Source organism: Ambystoma mexicanum, chromosome 9, assembly GCF_040938575.1.
Source record: "Ambystoma mexicanum isolate Mex_15411 chromosome 9, UKY_AmexF1_1, whole genome shotgun sequence".
In the NCBI taxonomy this organism is placed as follows: Eukaryota; Metazoa; Chordata; class Amphibia; order Caudata; family Ambystomatidae; genus Ambystoma; species Ambystoma mexicanum.
In genome coordinates, this window is record NC_090931.1 from 144,837,179 (window position 1) to 144,860,534 (window position 23,356).

The following is a 23,356-nucleotide window of genomic DNA, read 5'->3' on the forward strand; positions in this document are numbered from 1 at the left end:
ATTTAAAATATTCTATCCTTGAATTTTCAAAATGCACTTGTACCTGTACTACACTGTGGGTAATGTGGCGACACGCACTCCTTCCAATGAATTCTTTATTATATATTCAAGGTTCCATTTCACACAAGGTCCCTGACCATCATCCAGCACCAGCTGCTGCTTCTTAATCAACTTGTCCCAACCTCCCCTCCTGGAACCTTAATCCCTCACGAAAATGTTTTGGATTTCATTCATTTCTCAGTCCCTCACACCCCGGAAATCATTCTTTAGAAGTTCTTTGCTGTGCCACACCCGGCAGCTCTCAGTATTCGTGTGCCAGGTTTAAGGAAGGATGCCCTCTACACCAATTACTTATAGTCCTTTGACAGATGTGCAACATGAAGCACAAGCAGATGGCATTCTATGCATGTGCTGAAGAGTTTACAACTAAGGTTTCCTGGATTTGCAGTTTTCATTATAAACACCAGCCACATGAACTCTAAGGTTGAAAGTCCTAAACTACATCTCTGGCACGAGGCTCCTGTGACTTTTGCATTTTTTGTGGGTACTAAATCGTCTTTTATTGACACATCATAATTTGAGGTCTCATCAGGGACACAAATGTTTCATGTTTCCCAGAGAATCAATACCTTGCTGAGTCCGGGTATAGCAAGTACTACATTTTGACCGGTGTATGTACTCTCACGCAAGTGCTCTAAAGGCTGGTGGGATACTTCCTAACAACTCTGGGTATTCAGGTTGTATCTGAGGGGTGGCTCTACTGAGCCTCTTGTGAAAATCCTGTACGGTGTTCTGCTGTCGGATCTGGAAGCCGATGTGTGGATCAAAGTGACAAATATGATGACATCCAGAGGGGTATTTCCTCACTTGAATTAATTGATTTATGTTGGACAAAACCATCTATCTGCCGGCTGGGCTACTCTTCTAGGGTTATATATATGCTGGTGATCCTGTGAATTCCAAAGACCTCCAAATGTTAGCTTATGTTAAAAAGCTTTTATTCTGCACCAATCGCTACAGTAGTGGTCGTACAGCACTGAGTCGGTTCCATGTTATATTGGAGGGAAATGCATCTTTGGGCTCAATGATTTTGTTTTTCTCAATTGACAGTATTCCCCGCATTTACTAGGACTGCGAAGATTATATAATCAAACTTCAGTCCTAAAATATGTGAAGAAAGTGCTGAATAGTCGGAAAAATGTTTGTCTCCCAACAGTGTGTTTTACCCAGAACATTGACTGAATGCTCACTGAGGCTTGCCCACATAGTGGCACATTGTGCCCTGCCAAGGATGTACCAGACCATGTTCTGCAGAGAAAAAGGCAATGGAGATAAGGGTGAAGGGATCATAGAATTGGGAGTAGGATAGATTGAACAGACAAATGGCATACCTACCTGCTAAGTGACTATAAACCTTCTTTCGAGGGGATTGGGTCCTCCGACGTATTCCATATCAATGACAATAATCACCACAGCTGTGCTGCGGTGATTACTGTCATCGATATGGAATACGTCGTCGGACCATCCCATCGAAAGAACGTTACCAGGTAAGAGTAACTTGTTCTACTGATCTGCTAGAGTAGTTAAAGTGTACATAGACATGCAACCTTGTGTGGACATATCACATTGTAATCAATTGCTTGTTATACTGTTTTTGTCATTGTCTTCTAAGGGACACCCTTTCATTTTGTTTTGTTTTGACTCTTGACCAGATCTTTTAGAGCCAAGTAAAGCCTTCTTCTTTACTTCTCTTGGTAATTTTTATGGGGAGACTGATCAGTCCATAAGCAGTGCTGCGAGACTGTCTCTTTATGGATTTCTTGTAGTTTTACAACTGCACACATCACCATATAGTGAAGTGCTGTTAGGATACTTTGTATACTTCTACCATTTTCTTTTGTAACTTTTGGATTACAAATACTTGATGAGCTGGTTGCAGCAGATATTTTCCTACCCTGTTTTAAACGTTTTAAATGACTACAAGAGCAGGTAGCAATCTAAGATGACTGTGCTACAATATTTTAGCCTGTCCTTGGACAATATTGTTCTTTGGCCTTCTTTCTGCCCTCTCAGGGTTGGAATTTCCTTATATGGAATGCCCTTTCCCAGAGTAAACTGCTGCTTTCATGGGCTTAAGGACTGGTCTGTGTGTGTTGCTGGATTTGGGGGCTGTAACTGCCTGGTCCCAGTCCACATCCTTGTCCCTGAATGTCTGTTGCAGATGGTGTGGACAGTGGCTATCCAAGGTTAGACAGCCCCTGCCAGGTTAAATAGTGCAGATCCTTTCCATTGGTGGGCCTGAGTGAGCTTCCAGTCTAAATCCTGAATAAAAGGAGGACTCCTGGGGCACAGATCATTGTTGGAGCCAAGACCCCTACAAAGAAGTGCAGCCTGCTGCCAACTGGAGGACGGAGCCAGTGAAGACCTGGTGAAGCCCTGCTTCTTTGCCTGATCTCAAGACGAACCATGTCGGTGCTTCAACCCCTGAGCAGTGGGAACAGCCAGTCTCGACTGCTGCTCGACTATGTGTGCCTTCTAAGTCTTCAGAAGTGTCCCTGGAGCAACCAATGGAATGACCCGTTCTCTCCTGCTCTACCTCCCTGCAGCTGTCTCCATTCAAAGTGCATTCTTGGAACTTGTAGGGTCTTCAGTTTGTATTACAAGATGCCTGCTCTTGCGTTTTTGGCCTTCTTGCATCAATGGAAGCTGTGCTGGCCCTGCTCCTTTGTTCATCCCTGGAAAATTGCCTGACCGTGGTGATGCCTGTTGCAGTCTTCTTCACTCCTTGGGGGTGTCCTGAGGTCACCGGCTGTGCAGAAGTCTTCATGTTTTCTTCGGAAGGCTGTTCGGCTGGAATTTGCCTGGAACCGAGATTAAGGCACTGTTGCTAACCGACACTAAATCCCCACAGCCAAAGGTGATCTCTGCACCTGCATGCCATGGGCCTCCCTTGACCGGACCAAGCACAGAACACTGTGTCCCCAGCAGAATCCCAAACCTCAGCATTGCTCACTGAAGAAATCTGAGCCAGGAAAGTAAGTTGACATACTGGTTTCTTTCCTCCCTGTCTTCCTTACGGTTTACATGGGCATAACGTCCTGTCCCTATCTCTCCCTTTCCTGACTTAGGTTGTTGGAAATCTGGTCAAGAATCCCTTCCTCGGCCTATCCTAATGTAGTGTGATTGGATGAGTAATGTACCTGGACTTTGAATCACAACTACTGCCATTGTCCAATCACATAGTAAACTGCCTAAAAAATATAACTTTGGCATTGATGACTTTAAGGCACAGAGAGGGGTGCAGGGTGCTTTTCTTTTGAAGTGGAGAACTCCATGCTTCTTTAAGGCATGAAGGAACTAGACCATCTCTAAAGGAAGTATTTGCAATCTTCGTAATCCAGGGAAACAGCAAATCAAGAGACCCTTTGAAGATCTTAACTGGGCCAGGCATCTCCAATACAAGATGTTGGTCTGAAACGATCTTAAAAATGTCTGCTTCAGTACATTGTCTGAATTCAAACTTGGCCAAAATGAACTTAATAGTAGGACAGTCCCTAGTCAGGGCAGACCATATTTCAGAAGACACCTTTCAGGCAGTGCTGTTGAGATATGGTAGCCTGTTAATGATCAGTGATTTTCCCTATTAACTCATCCTGGATTTCCTAACACCAGGCTACATTACTGTCTCCAGCAGGAGAGATACTGGAGGTTTACCCTCAATCTCTTAAAAGATTTTAACGAGTTCGCTAGAGCTGGACCTGGTGTTATTGATTCTCTTGTTAAAGTCAATATATTTGGCCTCAACAATAATGTGTTTAAAATTATGCACAGATTCCTTATCGGCGGTCAATGTGCGGGGGCAGGATTTCTTTCTCCACTCACTTTCCACCACTCTTTTCTGTTTCCTGGCCTAGATAATTTCATCACCAAACCAGAAGTTCTTAAGGGACTCGGGTTTAATCATTTTGATTTTTTTCTAGCACTAGGGAGTCAATTGTAGATGCGATAGAAGAGATGTGACACCAAGCTGGTAGGATGATCAAGAGAATCGAACAGTTTTAATTTAGAGGTTACAGTTGCCGAAAAGGCAGATACATGGCCACCTTGAAATTCCTGCTCTTTTTTTTTATCATTCTTGGTAGTTTATCGAATCTAAGTGGTTTTAAGGGTAATGTTATTGAAAACTTTACTATTGCATGATCTGACCTCGGACAGAGCAGTGTCGGAAGGTAGATATTATGAGTCGATACCCAATCTAGTGTGTGACCATCTTTGTGTTTGCTCCTGAACTAATTGGGTGTATCCAATGGCTCCAAGAGCTGTAAGTGGAAATGATGCCGGGGTATCCTGCTTATAATACGCCCAAGATAGAAATTGTCTAACACCAGCACGGTGATTGGGGCTTAGTAATGTCATTAAGAATGGCAAGGAAACGTTCCTTAAACTGTGGCATACAATCGAAGGGCCTATATAGGATCAGTATACTTTAATGATGAATTCTGGTTACCCTTCATACTCTTACGTCCTGTCCACTTTCCTCCATACTTCTTGAAGTCCTCTGGAGGTGACTTCTGGAAGAGTTCCCGCTACCTGGCTAGTCTGTTCTTCAGCACTTTCGAGGACCGCGAGCGAGCCACACGCTGAACAAGCTTGCCAACCGTGGTCTGGCACAAAGGAACATAGGCAGATGGTGTGGGGGGTCTGAACTTGGGAAGAGCTTGTTTCAGGCTGGACACCTGCTGAACCCTGTAGAAGTCGACATGTGCCGGCGGGGGTTTGGGGAGGGGATTGGTGTGGAAGGAAGCGTGACGCCTGAGGGCAGAGTACCTGAATGACAAAAAAAAGAAGACCAAGAAGTATCCATGCGTAGAATTACATGGCCGAAGCCAAACCCAGGAGCGCTGGTGAATTCGGCCCGTTCCCGTCGACACGGAAAAGGGGACTGAGGTGTGGCGCCGGAGGCAGTGTCAGGGCAGCGCATGCTCCCTGGGCGGAACCTCGCGTGCCTCTAAATTTAAAGGGGAAGGTAGTTTTATTCTGGTGAAAAAGGTTCTGTCTCCCATCCCTTGCAAGGGACACCCATGCAGTATGGAGGAAAGGGAACTAAAGACTAAGATTAAGTTAGTCACTATGGTGAATAACTAATAATTTTTAACCAGCCGGATTTCCCAGCCCTCAAGGTTAACTGTGCTGACTGAGTGACAGTCTAAGTATTACTTGACAATTAGAGCACCACCTCCACCCCTCTGCCCAGGTTGTTCAGGCCTAAACATCTTATAGCCAGGCGGGAGAGCTTGAAAGTCTGCAAAATGGGCCACCTAATGAAGCCACGTCTCTGAGATGGCAAAACTGTCTGTTTGATGTGGCAAGATATTCTGCTATCCTGACTCCATTTTGCACAAGGGATCGTGTATTGAGCAGGTAAAGATTGAAACACTGCTCGTGGGCCAGTTCATTAACAGTCAGAATGTCTAATTTTTTATGGTGCATCCGTCAGTTGTTGGATGTGAGAGGCTGCAGCAAAGATAAGGTACATGACCCAGCTATATTCTCACCGGATGGATGATTTTCACCAGGCAGTATGGAGATAACATGGAAGTCAGACCTACTAGGAGTAATTGCTTCAATGGAGTTAATAACTGAAGAAGCAAATTCAGAGAATTTTTCATCCTGGTTTAATTCTATTATCTATAGTGAAGCATCCCCCATCCGAGTTGGGGCATCTAAGATGGTTGATTTACTAATATCTTCAGTATGCATGGGGTTATCCAGCCGTATTTTATTCTGGTCTGTTTAAGCTGCCAAAGCAGGAAAATCCATAGCCAAATAACGAGATACAATCACAGAATGCTTGCTGGAGGTGTTCTGAGCACGAGAATCTATTCTGATGTGACACATTTTATCTAGTAGCGCGATGAGGTCAGACATGGTGCTGAATTGTAACAATGAGCATAAGAAGCACTTATATAGTGCAAAGAAAGATTACTGACAAAGTAAAACACCAAAATGTAACTGGCTAAAATTAGATAATGCACAAATCAAGCCAATAGTAATGCTCCCACGCAAACCGTAGACTAACTGGCACAAACCAGCTAAGACGTGCTGACCCACCTGGCGTGTCCTGAAATACGGCACTGGGCTGCTGGGAGATGAAGTTCCAGTAAGAGGTCATTAAAAAAACATGTGTGCGCATGTGTGTGTATCTCACTGAAAAAACTTTAACTCCTTAGCTGCCATGTGTCGTCCTCACACCCTCCCTCACCCCCGTGATAAGGCCTCTCTTTGGTGATTTTGGTATGTTGCTATTCAATGGCTTGTAACTTTTTTGTTACATGAGTTATCTCGGCCAAATTTGGCCCCTTTTTTTCCCCCACATGTAGGCGGTCATAAAGCCACCCAGGAATCCTAGTTTGCTTTAGCGGGTGAGAGACAATAACCAAAAAGGAGAACATTTTTTTTTTTAAATGCCAATAAAATGATGTACAAAGAAACCTGTGTTTTTTTCCTTGCAAGAGCTAGCAACAAATGGTTTGCTGTGCTGAATTCCCCATTTTCCTGACTGATATAAATATATATATATTTTAATATGGTTGTCAATCGTTTTGTGAGAAGTAGGCGATTTTGACCTTTTTTTTTCCAATAGGACATGCGTGGACGGAATGGAAGAAAAGGGTAGGAAAGCTGTATGGGAGGACAGAAAGGCATACCTTTCTGAAAAGTAGCCAAAATTCCAAGTTTAGGAAGGGGTGATTTTCGCAGGTCAGGCAACAACTATGTAGGGAAATTCCATAGTTTGTGGAAAAAGCGGGAAAATGACCGAAAAATAAAAGTTATGTGGTGGACATGGTTGGCCTGGTACGGCAAAGGCTTCTATGAATTTCGAGAAAAACAATGCTCTGCTACATTCCCCTGACTCTTGTTATGTTTCACAAAACAAGCAATACCACAAGCCAAAAATTGAGCCATGGTACACAGGGGTTTTATGCTTACGGCTTGAACAGACGTACTTGGCATGTGTTAATCAGGAAAACAAATGTGGTGAGGAAGGGCAAGCATACATTTTTTTGGAAGAGCACAGGCAGACCTTTTCAAGGGTAGGTGACTTGTGCAGGTTACAAAAGTTTATAGTGCGTAAAGCATCAGCAAATGGGTCCAAACATTATGAAAACCATGCAAACATAACAAATGTTATACCTTGCTGCATACCCACAGGTGTCCCGATGAAAATGGTACTGCACATGTGTGGGTGCACCTACCTGGGCGCAAAGGGGAAAGCCGAAAACACAGGTAACCCCAAGTGTTTCGACACAGCATAATTTCAGGAATTCTGCTCATGTGCACACCCTACAGATTTGGCCTTGGGGTGTCCAAGCCACCAAGGAAAACAGTTAACCCCATGCATTTCCGAAAATAGGACAACCGTGGGAATCCGCAGAGGTCTGACTTGTGAAAATCGTCCCAGAATGTGCTACCCAGAAAGCCCGGCAAAGTCTGAAATGTGGTGGAAAAAAACAACAATTTTCGCACATTTCACTCGCCTCACCCACCGAAACACACCACCAACAACACATGGCCTTACCTACCCGCATTCCCACAGGTGTCCCGACGAAACTAGTACCTTGCATGTGTGGGTGCACCAACCTGGGTGCAAAGGGGAAAGCCTAAAACATGGCTGACGCAAAGTCCTTCCGCACAGCTGAATTTCAGGAATTTTGCTCAAGTGCATACCCTACAGATTTGGGCTTGGGGTGTCCAAGCCAACAAGGAAAACTGGGAACCCCATGCATTTCCGGAAAGAAGACACCCTTGGGAATCCAGAGGTCTGACTTGTGCGAATCTCCCCAGATTTAATTACCCACAATCCCTGACAAAGTTTGATGTTTGGTGGGAAAAAACACAATTTTCACTTTGTCGGGGGTTCTGGGTAATACATTCTGGGGCGATTTGCACAAGTCAGACCTCTGTGGATTCCCACCGGTGTCTTCTTTTGGGAAATGCATGGGGTTCCCTGTTTTCTTTGCTGGCTTCGCACCCTAGGCCCAAATCTGTAGGTTTACTCCCCAAACCCTCTGGGGGTTACAAGTGGTTTAGCCTTTTTCCTTTTGTGTCCAGGTAGGTGCACCCACACATATGAGGTACCTTTTTCATGGGGACACCTGTGGGAACACGGGAAGGTAGGACATGTGGTGTTGGCAGGGTGTTTTGGTGGGTGGCCAGAGTGAAATGTCTGAAAATATTGTTTTTTCAACAAAGTTCGGACTTGCCGGGAATTGTGGGTAATACATTCTGATGCGGTTCCCGCAAGTCAGACCTCTGTGGATTCCCACAGGTGTCCTCTTATGGGAAATGCATGGGTTTCCTGTTTTCATTGCTGGCTTCGACACCCTAGGCCCAAATCTGTAGGTTGTCCACACTTACAAAATGTGCTGTGCTGAAAGGCTTGGGGTTACCAGTGGGTTAGCCTTTCCCCTTTGGCCCAGGTAGGTGCACCCACACATGTGAGGTACCGTTTTCATTGGGGTGCACCTACCTGGGAGTAAAGGGAAAAGGCTAAACCACTGGTAACACAGAACGGGTGTGGGGAGACAATTTACAGAATTGGGCTTAGGGTGCCGAAGCCACCAAGGAAATCGGGGAACCCCATGCATTTCTGAAAAGAAGACACCAGTGGATATCCGAAGATGTCTGACTTGAGCAAATCTCCCCAGAATTCATTACCCACATGCCCCATCAAAGACGCACTTGGGAGAAGGGTGCCCAAGACCAGGGACATAACTGCTGACTTTGCGGGAGCTCTGGCTGGCCTGCGTTACAGCTTCTCCCTCTGGGAAAGGTCGGGGACCCTGCAGGAGCTCCCTGGAACCGTTACTTAGCTTCAGCCTGGTGAAACCACATGGGAGACAGCCACCCAAATCCAGGGACATTAGCCCCAGCCATTGTGGAGCAAGCGCTGGGCTGCGACACAGAATTTCCCTTGGGGGAGGGAAGTAGCCCCTGCTGGGGCTCCTTGGAGCAGCGGCTGTGCTTTGGGACGGAACCTGGCAGGATCTCCATTCCTCCCCAGAGGTGACATCTGTAACGTAGCACAGCCAGAGGTGCATCCTGGGCTTGCAGACGGTCAACCCACATGGGAGACCAGAGTATATCCGCAGACAGCCCATATCCACCCACACCACCAACAATCCAGCCCCAGTCCCACCCACCCCACTGACGGTGGCCCCTAACCGTACAATAATAAAAAAACAGTACTCGCAGGACGTTGCAGCTGCTCGTATAGAAAAAGCTGGAAACGAAACAAAAAAAACATTTGTTACGTACGGTAACCCCACCAAAAGCAAATCTACACTAATACTTTCCAATCATGGCCCCCCTTGCAAGCCATCCCTGATGGTCTACTGAACCTCACCCTCCAGTGAAAACACATTTGCCCCTTCGTAGGGGCATAAATCTGCCCCGAGGGAGGGCTGCATGAGGTGCCCCCCCACACTCCCATTGGGGTGGGGGGGAGAGGGCCACCACAAAAACGCTGAACAGGCCCCCCAATGGGCACTCTGGGGGCAGATTTGCACACTAATGGATAAACAAAGAAAAACATTGAAAATGGAAGGCTGCACTTTAGGGGGGCTGAGGGGCACCCTAAACCGCCGGGGAATTTTGTAATGTTAAGGGGGGTGCACCTCTCTTCCCCCCCCAACCCCAAATGGAGGGGTATCTCATGCACTCCTCCCTGGGGTCAGGTGTCGCTTCTTAGGAGCAGATATCTGCCCCCAGGGAGGGCTGCATGAGATGGCCCCCACTTCAGTTTGGGTGGGGGGGAGAGGGCCACCCTAAACCGGCAAAATTCCCAGCCGGTTTAGGGTGCCCCACAGCCCCCCCCCTAAAATGCTGTCTACCATTTTCAATGTTTTTCTTTGTTTACCCAACTTCCCTTGGCGCAGATGGGCACATTGGTGTGCCAATCTGCCCACAGGGTGCCCAAAACTACTGCCCCACCCGATGGGGTCCTGTCTGTTTTGTGGTGGACCTCTCCCACCCCCCATCCCCAAAGGATGGTGGGGCACCTCATGCAGCCCTCCCTGGCGGTTTAGGGTTCCCCTCAGCCCCCCCTAAAGTGCAGCCTACAATTTTCAATTTATTTTTTTTTGGTCAAGAGAAAACCTCTTGCAGGGGAAGACCTTCCAATCTCTCAGTCGCTTCTCCAAGCAACAAGTTGGTGGTAGATCTTTCTTCTGCTGGGGCCTCCCTTTGGAACAGCATCCCTGCCTCTCTGAAACTTAATGAGAACCATCTTCGGTTCCGGAAGCACCTCAAGAACCACTTCTTTGCTTCTGCTTTCTCTCCTCTCCCCTGCCGATCTCCTATCTGAAACTGCACTTGTTACCTAGCTACCCTCTGATATCTGTCCCAGGTCCCCTCTCCGCCAGTTGCACAACTGCACTGCCCGCATGACGACCATTGCACTCAGGGACTGTTTCTGTATCCCTACAGCCCCCTACCAGCACTTGACACCTATTATCCGCACTTACCCTTGCACTTGCCACCAGCTGGCTGCACTTTTTTTTAATTTTCTTTTATTGTACCGTTTATCCTATTTACTGCACTGCACCTCCCCCTCCACACTTTCCCCCTCCCCAGCACTTGTGTAATCTCAATGTCACCTAGCCTAGTAAGATCGTTGTCTGTCTTCCCTCTGTTCCCCCTCACTTGTCTTGTCGCGCCTTGAAACAGTTGTGTATTGGCGTGTTATAAATTGCCATATCCTATCACCCCCGCAGTAGAAGCCACTCTCACCACGGACACATCTCTGACGGGATGGGGAGCTCACCTCCATCAGATAGCGCACAGCATTTGGTCCCCAGCGGTAGCATCCAATCACATAAACCTGTTGGAATTGCTAGCAGTATTCAAAGCCCTGAAAGCCTTTCAGACAAATCTACAGGAAAAAAGTCATAGTCTTCACGGACAGCACCACGACCATGTACTACCCAAACAAGCAATGGGGCACTCACTGTCAGGGCTATCCAAACGTTCTCAGAACATATGGCAATGGGCACGCAAACACAAGATGTTCCTGTCACAACACATTCCAGGGGAACTCAATCATCTAGTAGATGTTCTCAGCAGAGACTTCCCACTACCCGAGTAAGAGTGGCAATTGCACGAAGACCTTGTTCTCAATGTCTTCGCAGACTGGGGCTTACCAGAGATCTAACTGTTCTCAAATCCGGAGAATGCACAATGCCCAGATTACGCCTCCAGGTACCCGCAGAACCGCTCTGAGGGAAACTGTCTCGGGATAACATGGTCTGGGAAATGTGTTTACGCCCCCCACCGACTCCCCTATTGTACCCTACTGAACAAGATAGTGCATAAGATGCCCTGCCAACCCTGGTTCTCATCTTATGACAATGTCAGTTTCCCCTGCGAGGAAACTACCATTCCCGTACAATGTGCTATCACATGACAGAGGGGAAAGACTCCATCCATGCCCCCAAACTCTGAATTTAGCGGCCTGGGTCCCGTAGAGTTTGGACACCTCAACTTCCGCAAAGATGCATGGACATACTTGGACAAGCAAGAAAGCCTAACACTATGCATTGCTACTCCAATAAATGGAAGCGCTTCGTCATCTGGTGCCATTCCAAGAGCATCAATCCCATAGAATGCTCACCGACGCCTATTGTCCTATACATGACTCACTTACTAGACTCAGGTCTGGTTTTTAGTGCCCTGAATGTACACTTGGCTGCATTTTCTGCTTACACTATGTCCCAGAAAAAGGATTTGTGGTGGAAAATGCCAGTTATCAAGGCTTTTATGGAAGGTGTTAAGTCTTAATCCACCTATTTCCAACCCAGCTCCCGGATGGGACCTGAATGTTGTTCTCACAAGACTAATAATGGGTCCTCCGTTTGAACCAATGCATAATGCTAGCCATAAAGCACTCACTTACAAGACCGCCTTCCTGGTGGCAGTCACCTCAATAAGAAGAGTTAGCGAACTGCAGGCCCTTTCATTTCTAGAACCATTTGTCCCAATTCACAAAAATGAAGTGGTTCTGCGCACTCACCCACGGTTTGTGCCTAAATTCATTTCAAAGTTCCATGTGAACCAGTCAATAGCATTACCCACCTTCTTCCAGAACCCCACTAACGTGGCAGAAATAAGCCCCGACCCATTGGATGTGAGGAAAGCGGTCGTATATTAGCTGGAAAGAACTAAACCACTAAGAAAAACAAACCAGTTTTTCGTTTCAGTGGCAGCTGGTAGAGTAAGTGAGCCCGTCTCTAAATCCGCTATTTTAAAGTGGATTGTAAACTGCATCGCACTATGCTACACTCTTGCTAAGAGAGATCTGCCCTTCAAGCCTAGAGCACACTCTACTCGGTGCACTGGGGCTTCCACAGCATTCATTGCAAATGTTCCTATTGAGTCCATTTGTAAAGCAGCAACCTAGAGTTCTGTACACACCTTTACAAAACATTACTGCCTACATACTCACTCTAGGTCTGGTTCTCAGGTGGGACAAATGGTACTTGGACATCTCTTTGCTACTGTTCCTTCACACATCCCACCACCATCTCTGGGTACTGCTCGCCAGTCTTTGCACAGCATGTGATTCTAAACAGATTTGCAAGCATCAGAAGACATGCATTACTTACCGTAATAGCATTTCTGATGAATGTATCGGCTTAGATTCACATGCGCCCACCTTTCCTCCCCTCTCGGAATAGATGGAACATAGACTTCTTACTCCTTTCTCTATCTCTCCGTACTCACTCACGATAGTCATAGGCTCCCTCACGGCAGAAAAAACACAACCAGAGGGACCTCGACGCGTGAGGTATTTTGGGTACACTACATCTCACGTTAGGGATATTGTTGCAAGCACGCCCATGTCGACGTTCCCTTTCGATACTCGGAAGACGAGATGCAATACTCTGCGATTACCACTAGATGTCAGACTATATGCACATGGCGGAAAAAAACATCTGAGGATCCTAGACGCGTGAGGGATCTTGGGTACAGTGGATGTCACACTAGGGAAAGTATTACTGGCACGCCCTGTGTCGACGCCCATTTTCGAGTTTCGAAAAACAAACTGTAATACTCTGCAGCTTCCACTAGATGTCGGCCTATGCACAGCATGTGAATCTAAGCAGATACAAGCATCAGAAATACGATTACGGTGAGTAATGTATCCCATATATTACATGGCCACGGTAGTGGCCGTGTAGTTATGGTTAAGTTGGTATTTCCATAGGAAGAACACTTTTTGGGCGGCTTATAACTTTGCTCCCCCTATACGAATCCTCACCAAACTTTGCGAAAAAAGTATATGGCCCACTCTGAATTTGCAAAGTTTGGTGAGGATTCGTTCAGGGGGGGAAAAGCTATAGGGTGGGTCCCAAAATGTCTTTTTTCCCATAGACTGAATGGGAAAAAAACTTTGCTCGCGCCTACAGCCCAAACCGCTGGACGGATTTTCAGGAGCAGGAGCAGCGGCTTGGTCCCGAAAGCGTGCTTTTGCAGATTTGGTGAAAATCCGTCCAGTAATTTTTTTTAAAAATGACGAAAAAGTGGGTCATGAAAAATGAGTGATATCTGTGTTCGGTCCGCGGACACTGTCCTGATTGACTGATGGGCTTATGTCATGTCCGCGGACATGCGACGTGTTCGCTGATTGGACGGTGTGAAGCGTGTCAGATTTTCGGTGGCGCCCGCCATCTTGGATTCGCGGACGTCCGTGGACAGCGCAGTGAAACTTGGTTCAGAATTTGTATTTAGTAGAGTGTGTTGGTGTGTAGGAGTGTTTGGGGAGGGTGGGAGAGTATGAGATAGGTTGAAAGTTGTGTTTTTTCATGTGGTAGACGTTCTTGTTGTGTTCGATTTGTCTGCGGACATCACGGGTGTTTTGAAATGTTCTATATAAACTGAATGGGGGGTGTTCCGAGGACACAATATGTGTCCGTTTTGTTCGGAAGCAAGCTGAAACTGTTCTAAGAACACTCGGTGTCCGGAAATGTTCGTAAATAAACCAAATGGGGGTGTCCTGAGGACGCTGTCCGTATTGTTCGTTATCAAGTTGAAAATGTTCTAAGAACTCTCGCGGTGTCCTTAAATGTTCGTAAATAAACAAAATGGGGGTGTTCTGAGGACGCTGTCCGTATTGTTTGTTGTCAAGTTGAAAATGTTCTAAGAACTCTGGCGTTGTCCTGAAATGTTCGTGGGGGGTGTTCTGATGACGCTGTTCGTCCTGAGGACGCTGTCCGTATTGTTCTCTGGCAAGTTGAATGTGTTCTAAGAATTCTTGCGGTGTCCTGAAATGTTCGCAAATAAACAAAATGAGGGTATTCTGAGGACTCTGTCCGTATTGTTTGATGGTAAGTTGAATGTGTTCTGAGAACACTCGTGGTGTCCTGAAATGTTCGTAGGGGGTGTCCTGAAAACGTTGTCCGTATTGTCAGTTGTCAAGTTGAAAGTTTTCTAAGAACACTCATAATGTCCGCGGACATTAAAAGTTTCTATAGGCCATAGTTGAAATGTTTGACTCTATGGGTGTGATATGCTGCGGTGGTTGTGGCCAGGGCATAGCGTGTTGGGTGAATGTCCAAATGGCAGCATATCACACGTATAGTTGCTTATAATTTTGGGTCAAAAACAATTATAAGGAATAAAGTTATAAGATACTATGGGTGTGATATGCTGCAATGGTAGTGGCCAGGGCATAGAGTGTATCATATACTTACTGTTTGGTTTAGTAACTGGAGTAGATGTATTTCTTGTTTCTGTATAAAAGAAAATGGCATGTTAGTATTAGTATTTTGTAATGACTTTTTACATTGTATAATCAACATTTTTTTTTTTTTTTTGACTCTCATATTTAGTAGATTACAAACCAGAGTACTGTGCAATTTGCTCAGTTTCTGTGTTCGTTGCTAAAATCATTGGGTCTGTGGGGGAAAAAAAATCCATGTTGGATTTAAAAACAACCCTTTTTCTGTTATGCTACAGTTTGTTTTCAATGTTCACTTGTTGTTTCTGGGTAATACTTTATACATTGGCTTGTTGCATTTTTTTGGAGCAGTAACATATGTATTTGTTTGGATATTATAACATTTTGGAGCAGTTAGATACCAGTAGGTGTATTGTAATTGCCTATTTTTTTATATATTTTAGTGGTTTTGATTTGTCTGTTTGGATATTGTTAAATTTTGGGACAGTTGGATACCAATTGGCGTATTCTAACTGTCTATTTGTTGCTCTAATTTACTGGTATTCATGTATCTGATTAGTTGTTGCAGAATGTTTGGGCAGTTGGATAGCTTTTGGAATATTCTAACAGTTTACATTTTTTTACTACAAGTTTACTTAGGGTTTAAGTACAGTTTAGTTATCAAATTTTGGAAGAACATTAAATAAGCGTTTGCAAGATTTTCTGGTAATCTCTGCTTTAGATTAATGGTACTATCATTACATTCAGACCATCCACATTTCTTTTTTATATATGCAGTGTAGTGCCCTGAATTGGTTGTGGCTCCTGTGTGGTAGATTATACCTATTGTTGTGAAGGTTTTCTGACCAAGTGATATTTGACCATGTGTGAATCCAGTCAGCTTGCAGTTGTTTTTGGTACCATCTGCATTGTAACGTAGAAGCATTAGTATTACGCATTTACTATGTGTTTGTATTAGTAACGTGGAGCGATTACCTGAATTGCAGGTGGAACATAATCTACCATGGTTTTCATTTTGTACAAGCTGAAATGGAATGGATTCACAATTAGGTATTGATATATATACAAAGCGTTCATTGGGGATTTGTTCTTGTGTCACATTGTTACAGAGAGTGCATGTATGTTTCCACATGTCTAAAATCTGGAAGATTTCATTTATAGGTATGTTTTTATTTTCGAGTACTTGTAGTAAGTACATTAGAAATTCTTGTGGATCTTCCTGTGAGTTTATAGTGAATTTCACCATTCCAGCACAGTAGTCCAATTGTTGTCTTATTCCATAAACACTATGTGTTATCAGGATTGTTTGCTGCATTTCTGTGAAGTACTAACATTTGCAAACACAATGGGTCTGTACTGTGTAAGTAAATGTTGTCAACAATTGGTGGTAATTGAAATAGAATATTCATTGCTACATTTGCATAGCAACTTACAGCAAATATATTTGAGAGTTTAAATGGACCAGGTAGTTCTGTATCTGACTGCTTTTTTTGGAGTTTGTCTTTGTCATAAATCACCAAGGTATCTTTTGAAAAGGATACGGTAACCAAAAAGGATACAATTGGTAGGGCTCTTCCGGATCCTTATTCACACGACTTGATAGTAGTCAAGTCAAATTAGACCTTCCAAATGATACCACTCTCTGACCGATGAAACAGGCAGAGAGAGGGATTACTGGAAAGGGCGTGGGAGCTTTATAGAAAGTCAGCCTAGGATAAATAAAGTATCATAAGAAATTGTCCCAAATCAACTGACTATAGAAAAGCAATATCACTAGTTAACAACACTGACCTGTGGGCTTAGAACTGAAGTCTTCACCAAGTCTCTGAAGAAATCCAGCAGTTGAAACAACGAAAAGGAAGCGAAGGTTCGTAAGGGAGACTTATCCCGAACGGCACGAGGCTCACGCTAGATACCGGGTTGGTGCACCACAGGATAGCGACCAAAGTACTGTGCACAATCACCTTCAAAAGAAAAACTTCCTTTCCCACGTAGAAACAGAAATATGATGAACGGAGTCCACCTGTTATCTCCTCACAGGTGCCAGGGATTCACTCCAAAGCAAAGAATAGTATGCGTGTGGAATTACACGTTCAAACAGAGTTCAAAAGCCCGCGTGTAGGATTACACGCGACAGAGATCACGCAGCCAGGACAGCCGCTCTTGCCAGCATGAGGATTCACACGCAACACAAGGACACGCAACAAGGACCACAACGTGTAAAGAGTAGAGTAGCTCGCGTGAGATAAGCAAACAAAAGTGCACGCAGTCTGAGCAGCCGTACCTGAAGAGTTCCAAAATCCGCGTGTCTATTACCTGCGAACAAAGTACACGCAGCCCAGGACAGCCGTGCTTGGAAACAGCGTCCGCGTGGGATTTCCACGCGACCATCTTCACTTAGTCAGAAAAGCAGCATGCGAATAAATCAGGAACCTGCGTGTCAGAATACACGCGACTGAAGAACACGCAGACAGTGCGGCCAACCTGTGACTTCCAGAAAGCAGCTCCAGGAATTCACGTGTGGAAGGAAACACGCCGAAGAAGCCAAGGAAGAAGCTGAAGAAAATGCGAGGACGCAGATCAAGGGTTTCAGCTGCCAAACGGCATGATGGATCAGAAGCAGCGAGCGACGTATTCACGCTGCTTATGAACGTTCTGCCAAAACACACATGACTAACCTAAATCACGTGAATTTAACAACGTGAATAATGCAGATGTCGTTTTCCTGGCAGTGCATCAAGCAATCTCCATTTAGAATAGAACGGTCTAGCAGTTCTATGAGCATAACTCGTTCTGCGTGAAGATGTTGGTCCAGGGGTCCAGCATGCATGACAGTCTTCTTCTTTGAAGAAGTACCTTGGTTTACTTTCCCTAATTGATTTTTTTTTTGCTTGTGGTACTTGATGAAGTATTAGTTTCTTTTACTCTCTTTGGAGGATTTGCAGTGACATCCTGTTGCATTTGTTTGATTTATTTTTCTTTTATAACGTTTTACTTTTTGTGGAACAGAATGTGTTTAGATGGGGGGGTGTATAATGAGAGAAGTCTATTGTATTCTAAAATGCAAGGAATATCAGCGTTTACTTTACTTGAATCAAAGTTGATTAGAAATAGACTGTCAAGTGTACGTAAGCGTGATAGTGCTACGTAGCTCATGCCTTCTTTAAAGACTGTGTTACCATATCTATCATTGCTTTGTCTAGGGTAAGACCTTGTGATTTATGAATTGTGACTGCGTATGCAAGAGTTCGAGAAAATTGTTCTCTGCGTACATACATGTCTTTGAAGAGAAGGAATCGAGCTGTTGAGCGTCCTATCATTTTTACTTCTGAAAGTTTGTCAAAGAGAATATTGACAAAATGAATTATGTTGCAACGTGGGTTTGTTTGAAAACCAACAACTGTACCCAGTGCTGCATTAACTAGTCCTTGGTCCACGCCAAGGTTACGTTTAAGCATTACTCTGCAATTTAAGGATAATTTTAATATCTTTTCTAAACCTGCTGTGTTTGAGATTGATTTTTCTAAACTATTTAGTCTTGTTGTGGCTTGGTCACACATAGGTAGTGTCATACCATGTATTCTAGTTTCTGTGGCGCTAATTTCCATTATTGGTTGCATTTCTTTGCTTAACATTATTTCATTGAATTTGAAACAGCTTGCAAGAGTTGGCATTAAGGCCATACAATTGTCATTTTTGTGGGCTAATTGTTCCATAACATCTGTAGCACATGCATTATCGCCATAAAGTGCATTAATGTGCCGGGTTTCCAATATTGCTTCTGTTTCTTTAGAAAGTATACCAACTCTGATACTTTTTAAGATTTTGGCATAAGTGAGATCTGCAGATTACCATATTGTCATGATGCCTACCTCTAAGGAGCCAGGCCGGGCCCAGCAACCCCAGAGGCAGACATCATTTTCCCCAGGGAAGTCTCAGGGGGCCAAAGTCAGGGCCCATTGGACTCAGTCCTGGCGCCTTAGGCGCCAGGCTCATAGCGGGCGCCAGGCTCATAGAAGAGGATATGTGTTTAAGTGATTGGGTGCACACTTACCTGATGCAGCCCTTGCTGCTTCATCCAGGCCCTCTTGAGGCCTGAATGGGACTACTTAACCTGTAGGACTACTTCACCATCCGGGTGTGGTCGGGGAAGGATACATACCTGATTGGTGGAAGGATACATACCAGGAACTTCTTCCAAGGCTATTTAAACCCCACCCGAACAGCCACACATGCTTCGCGTTGTTCTGCACCTAGCAGCTGGACGCTCACCGTGTCAGCTCCTGCATCCTGACTTCAGCCACGCCTGCCAGCACCCTGGAACACCTGCAAGGGGAGAAAGGAAGAGACTAGGAGAAGAAAAGCCCTTACCTGCTAAATCTGCATCCCGGAGTCATTTCTCCAACGGCCCTGAAAAGGAAGACATCATTTTAAAGGCATTTCGTTTCGATCGCTGCAGCGCTGCATTTTACTCACCTTTGCAAGGCGCTTCCATCTTCAGCAGCGATCTTCCGGATTCAGCTACGCCCCGGCGCCTAGAGGAAAAAAGACAAGAACAAAGGTGAGAGGGAGAAAAGGAATAAGGAAAGCTCAGTTTCCTTTTAAGTCTTACCTGTTGGATTATTCCCACTGCATTTCGGGTCCTGCCGCTTCCTGGCATCTCCGGACCCCGGCCCCTATGGGGAAAAAGACAGACATTGAATTAGCGAATGCAAAGACATTACCTGAGCGCTCATCCAGAACTGTTTCACTTCGGGTCGGCGCCATATCTCCGGCACTCCGAACCCTGGCCCCTTAGGGGAAAAAGACATAAGCATTAGCGCTTGCTGCAATTAGACAACGAACATTATTATTAAGCTTGAACTTTTGAACAGAACTTTTACAGCGCCTTACCTGAACAGTCAAGCTTACCTGAACTCCCATCAATCCTCAATCCAGTGAAGTAACTGGGTTTCAACGCGCCCCAGCATCAGAAGCAGGATGGAGAGCTCATCCTTCCAAACCCTAAGGTGAGGCTTCACGGGGAATCGTGGAGGAGGTATCGTGGAGGGTTGGAAGGGAGTGGGAGGCTTGAGCATTGTTCCACAGTTGGTAATACTCCCTTTTCACGCACAGGAGGGTATCCAACGAGCCAGGGAAGCCAGAATAGAGGGGCCCTTCCTGTCCATCTTCAGAGTTCTGCGCCTTCGACGCCGCGCCTCTGTGGGAACCAGGTGAGCGTTACAGAACGCGAAGCCTTACCACAATTTCCCACCTGGGCGCTATGGAGACTTCCGAGACAGATCAGCTGGCCATCTTTTAGGGGAATTAAGGGCAGAAGTGCACTCAGCCCGCCAGGAGACTAATGCTCTCAGAAGGGAACTAATCCTATCCAAGGAAAGAACTGATGATCTGGCCAAAAGGTTATTGCAGGGCCAGGCAGAGCACACTCCTTTACCTGTTTCCGGAGATATTTCTACAACAATGGGTTCGAATAACCCGGTACAAATCAATCTACCTAGACACATGCCTTTGGCCCCGCCGGAACGTTTTGCGGGGGATCCCAAGAAATATGCCGGTTTTTATGAACCAATGCCATTTACACTTTCTATGCAGGCCCGGGGCCTTCCCCAACGACCAGACCAAAGTAGCCTTTGTACTATCTTACCTCAGTGGCTGTGCTGCCGATTGGTCTATTCCATTGGTAAATCAGGATGATCCCATTCTCCGGGATTTCCAGGCCTTCCAGGCCAGCATGGAAAGATTGTTCGCTCGACACTCGCAGTGTCATGCCCTTGACAACGAACTGCTATCCTTACGACAAGGTAATCAGGATCTTTTGTCCTATATCGCCACCTTTAATAGACTAGTTGTGGAAACCGGATGGCCTGAAAATAAAAGGATCACATTGTTTCATCGAGGCCTGCGCGGAGAGCTTAAAGATGTTATAGCTCAGATGATAGATCCACCCCAGGCCTGCGCAGACTACATAGACTTAGTGGTTCAACTTGATCACAGACTTCAAAATAGAAAAGCAGATCGGCTTAAGTATGAAACCAGAGTACCTATCAAGACCCACGTTAACTCCAAGAGTACTGACGTTTCCGAACCTATGCAAATTGGCAGTGTTAAAGGACCATTAACGCAGAAGGAACAAGAGAGAAGGCGACAAATGCAACTTTGTCTGTATTGCGGAACTTCCGGTCACTTTCTTCAAAGTTGTCCAGTTAAACCACCCAAGAAGGTGGTTGGAGCCACTGATAACGAGTTATTGACACCTGGTTCGGGAAACGACCTAGACCGACAAGCGTAGGGGTCCGCTTGCCGAGCTTGAAAACAAACTCTTTGACCTCGCATTTTGTCATGCCAATGGTGCTTGTGAACCCAAAACAGCCTCAGCAGTTGCATGCTATAAAAGCATACATAGACAGTGGAGCTATTGGAAATTAAATAGACCGTGAATTGGCTTCCAGGATTAAGCTTCCTCTCCGCCCGAAAGTAGCCCAAGATGTCATTACTACAGTTGATGGAACCGAAATAGCCTCAGGGCCTGTAACGCATTCCACAGTTGAAATCACTCTGGTGGGTCAGGACGGACATCGGGAAGCAATCGTGTTTGATGTGATCAAGGCCCCACAATTTCAAGTACTTCTTGGAATCCCTTGGTTAGAAACACATAATCCGAGAATAGACTGGCGAGCAAAGAAGATAACTTTTCCTGATTGTGAACCAACCTGTTACCCAAGGAATCCAGCTATGGGTCTAGCCTCTGTAACTTCCACCCCTGTACAGCTACCATCTGAATACCAAGAATTCCAAGACGTTTTTCAGAAAGAGCAGGCTAACACCTTACCTCCCCATCGATCTTACGATTGCCAAATCGACTTGGTACCCAATGCACAACTACCTTGTAGTAGGATTTATGCTCTTACTGAACCTGAGAACCTGCATTTGCGCCAGTATTTGGATCAAAACCTGGCCAATGGTTTCATTCGCCCATCAAAGTCACCAGTCTCTTCCGCTTTGTTCTTCGTACTTAAAACGGAAGGAGACCCTTAGGGCCTGTATTGACTACCGCGCCCTAAATCAGATAACGATTAAGAATCGTTACCCTTTGCCCCTGATACCTGAGCTTATCGACCAAGTAAAAGATGCTCGTGTGTACACCAAGCTAGATCTCCGAGGAGCTTACCACCTGGTACGTATAAAAGAGGGCGACGAGTGGAAGACTGCATTCCACACCAAATTTGGGCTCTTCGAATATCAAGTAATGCCCTTCGGTTTGTGCAACGCACCTGCCGCCTTTCAGTACTTCATGAATGATGTTCTTCCGGAACTTATCGATGTTTGTGTCATCGTTTATATTGACGACATCCTGGTGTATTCCTCCTCAGAATCTGATCACAGAAACCATGTTAGGGCAGTTCTTGAGAAATTGCGCCAGCACAAATTATTTGCCAAGCTCGATTCATCCTGACACCTCAAGGAATCCGAATGGACTCGTGGAAAGTGGACGCCATTCTCAAATGGCCATCTCCTAGCTCTGTGAAGGGAGTGCAAAGCATGCTTGGCTTTGCCAATTTCTATCGAAGGTTCATCCCGGAATTTTCTCGAACTGTTCAACCCATCACAGCTCTCCTAAAGAAAACAAACGCTTTGAATGGACTCTTGAGGCTGAACAAGCCTTTCAGGACCTGAAAACCAAATTCACCTCTGCACCTGTATTGAAGCACCCGCGCCCAGATCTCCCTTACATCGTGGAAACCGATGCATCCAGTTGGGCCATGGGAGCTGTCCTGTTGCAAAGAGACCGAGAAACTAACCAACTACACCCTGTAGCCTTTTGGTCCAGAAAATTCTCTCCACCTGAACTCAATTACGCAATTACCGACAAAGAACTACTGGCTATTAAATCAGCTTTCAAGGCTTGGCGTCAATATCTTCTCGGTGCAAGACACACCATCACCGTAATTACGGACCACAGAAATTTGCAGTATTTAAAGACGGCCAAAGCTCAATCTTCGCGACAACTCCGATGGGCTTTATTCTTTGCGGAATTTGATTTTGTAATTACCTATCGCCCTGGCTGCAAGAATGGTAAGGCAGATGCCTTAACCCGGATAGGCATGGAAGAACCCAATTCGAGTTTAGAACCTGTGCCAATCATACCGGAACAAAGAATTCTGGGCTTGACTTCATTGCAAACCATTGAGGACATCCAAGCTCACGTAAAACAGCTTTTTGACTCTTCTGCCTTACTGGAATGGAGTCAAAAGGGTCCTCACTACACCGTTAAGGAGGATTTACCCTACTTCCAAGAGCGGTTATAACCCAGTTACTATGTTCACGCACCACGATTAATTCAAAGATTCCATCGAAGATTCCCGCACAAACCAAAACCCCCGGAGGAAAAGACCTTGGGAGGGGCCTTGAGGGTGGGTACTGTCATGATGCCTACCTCTAAGGAGCCAGGCCGGGCCCAGCAACCCCAGAGGCAGACATCATTTTCCCCAGGGAAGTCTCAGCGGGCCCAAGTCGGGGTCCTTTGGACTCAGTCCTGGCGCCTTAGGCGCCAGGCTCATAGCGGGCGCCAGGCTCATAGAAGAGGGTATGTGTTTAAGTGCTTGGGTGCACACTTAC

At 45.6% G+C, this 23,356-nt stretch overlaps 1 protein-coding gene across 2 annotated transcripts in view; it reads left to right on the plus strand.

Moving 5' to 3' along the window:
• SORL1 (sortilin related receptor 1) overlaps positions 1–23,356 on the plus strand; it is a 1,341,481-nt gene that overhangs the window by 862,861 nt on the left and 455,264 nt on the right. The gene's annotated exons all lie outside the window — the stretch shown is intronic.